The 2,822-nt window shown below is 50.6% G+C and overlaps 1 pseudogene; it reads left to right on the top strand.

Moving 5' to 3' along the window:
- Positions 1-630: 630 nt before the first annotated feature.
- On the top strand, positions 631-753 carry LOC136663390 (5S ribosomal RNA; annotated as a pseudogene).
- Positions 754-2,822: the final 2,069 nt, after the last annotated feature.

The raw sequence follows: 2,822 nt of genomic DNA, 5'->3' as shown, positions 1-2,822 counted from the left end.
CACCGTCAAAGCCATTTCAGGCAGCGACAGCGATGCTCAGACAGTCGCCAAACCAAACGGCATCTCCTTCGTGTTGCCGTCGCTCCCTGGAATGGCGAGTCGGATGGGTCACTTACACAGCATGCTGTGTTGCTTGCAGTACTTCCTGTTTTGCCCCCCTCTAGCTACACTACTGCCGATGACTCCCGTCATCCCCCCCAGATCTGACCCTTTTCCCCCAAGGTAGCGATTTTCCACCAGAGGGGGCGGTAATCTTTTCAGGTTCCCATCACATCAGCACTGCCCGCGAAATGCTCCTGTATGTTATGTGGTCCATCCTATTTGGATCAACAAATTAATATCTAATTAGAAAGCCCAAACTGGAAGCTGTCCTGTCTATCCTGGGCATATCTCTATCAATGGCCTTCAGCCATGTTCAGGAGTTGCTTGTTGTTCCAGCCATATACCGCATGGGTGGGATGGGAAACCAGCTTGGTCACTTTGATCCCTGCATAGAGAAGATGAACATCCCTGATCTTGTCTGATCTTGGAAGCTAAGCAGGGTCAGGCCTGGTTAGTACTTGGATGGGAGACCGCCTGGGAATACCTGGCGCTGTAGGCTTCTACCATAGTCTTTCGAGACTGAAGGTTGCCAACCATCTCCCTATACTGAACACTATCTCCCGATCTTGTCTGATCTCGGAAGCTAAGCAGGGTCAGGCCTGGTTAGTACTTGGATGGGAGACCGCCTGGGAATACCGGGTGCTGTAGGCCTATACCATAGTCTTTCGAGACTGAAGGTTGTCAACCACCACTAGGCTTGCCGTGTCAGAGCCATTCCCAGACTCAAGAGGTGGGCCCTCTTGATGTCACCTGGCTACCAACGGGTTTTGAATTGGGCACCACAATTCTGAATCTCATGAGCTTTCATAAGATCCAAGATAGTGGCACCTGACTGAGCCAGGAAGACCCAGGTAAGTGAGTCTGTCTGGCTGTGAGACCCAGGTAAGTTTGGGAACCACTACCCTAAATTTCCATTATACATTTTGTATGCACAAAGATGCCTGTTCTTGAGGGCTCCATTGTCCATCGAATTAGGAACGTAATATCCCCCCACCCCACAACTTTCCATTAGGAATCAATATTTCGGTATGGCATTTGTAATAAAAGAAATTTATATGCATGAAGGAGTATATTTTCATTCCCGCTCAGTGCAAAATTCTTATCCTGAATATTTTCATTCTCATGACTTTCATGGCAGCCAGTCAAGAGAGAGATTTAGCATGTATATTTGTTTCTGCTTCTGATCTTCATCTGACCTACCACTGGAATTCAGATTTCTCCCGGTCATTTCTCTGGGGGAAAAACAAAACAAAACATGGAATGCAAAATGGTGGGCAACAAGCAGAACAAAATCCTTCCAAAGAGTACTTGCCTTGGATTTTATGGCAGTGGTCTGCAAGGCAGGCAATTGATTGGCCACCAGGCTGCAAAGGCAAGAGGTCGTTGGTTACCTGGCCAACGTAAAACAACGTAAAACAATTGTAAAAACAGTAGGCCGGGATGGAGTATGCACTTGGTCTGCCAACTGAAGGTCCAATCCTTTCTGGCCCTACCTCCAGTGCTAAGCTCCAGAGCCAGCACTGGGTGTTGCAAACATGCCATAAGGCACGACCGCGGCACCCAGAGAGGAGGGGCTGCCGGCCCTGGGCCAGCGCCAGTTGGCACGGAGCCCGAGAGCTACATAGAGGGCAGTCGGCTCTCCTGCAGTGCGGCTGGTGGTGAGTGCTTTTGGGGTGAAGGGAGGTGGGAAGTGGGCAGGACGGGGCGAAGGTGGAACCAGCCTGGCAGGAGGGTGGGACTGGTGGAGCTCTGCTCTGCCATATCTCATCCTCCACGTCAGGCTGAAAAATCTGACACGGAGGCTTTTAAGTCTGCGCGGTGCAGACATTGCGAAGCCTGGGACTTCTCTTGAGGAGACTTCCGGCGGTCTTGACGGTGCCGTTTTGGCAACACTGTAACTAGCGGAGTCGCCGGGGATAGGATTGGGCTTCAGCTGCTTATAAGAACAGCCCCACTGGATCAGGCCATAGGCCCATCTAGTCCAGCTTCTTGTATCTCACAGCGGCCCACCAAATGCCCCAGGGAGCACACCAGATAACAAGAGATCTCATTCTGGTGCCCTCCCTTGCATCTGGCATTCTGACATAGCCCATTTCTAAAATCAGGAGGTTGCGCATACACATCATGGCTTGTAACCCATAATGGATTTTTCCTCCAGAAACTTGTCCAATCCCCTTTTAAAGGCGTCCAGGCTAGACGCCATCACCACATCCTGTGGCAAGGAGTTCCACAGACCAACCAGATGCTGAGTAAAGAAATATTTTCTTTTGTCTGTTCTAACTCTCCCAACACTCAATTTGAGTGGATGTCCCCTGGTTCTGGTGTTGTGTGAGAGTGTAAAGAGCATCTCTCTTTCCACTCTGTCCATCCCTTGCATAATTTTGTATGTCTCAATCATGTCCCCCCTCAGGCATCTCTTTTCTAGGCTGAAGAGGCCCAAACGCCATAGCCTTTCCTCATAAGGAAGGTGCCCCAGCCCCAGTCTCTCCCCAGCTTCTCCCAGTCTCGTCAGTGAACTGGTCCTTGGTGGGTTCTCACCAATTCTCCATTCTCCATCGAGTCCTGCCCACAACGCTCCCGCATGTTCCCACTAACTGGACTGTGGGCATCTTTAAGTGGCAGTTCTCTTATCGATCACAGGGGGAGAGCCACTGACTCAATTCAGCCCAGGGTAATGGTTTTCTCAGTGGCCGTTCACTGGGGTCTTTCTGTAAAGTGCG

The sequence above is a fragment of the Tiliqua scincoides genome, chromosome 12 (genome assembly GCF_035046505.1).
Source record: "Tiliqua scincoides isolate rTilSci1 chromosome 12, rTilSci1.hap2, whole genome shotgun sequence".
Classification (NCBI taxonomy): Eukaryota; Metazoa; Chordata; class Lepidosauria; order Squamata; family Scincidae; genus Tiliqua; species Tiliqua scincoides.
This window is presented reverse-complemented; position numbering and strand designations above follow the sequence as displayed.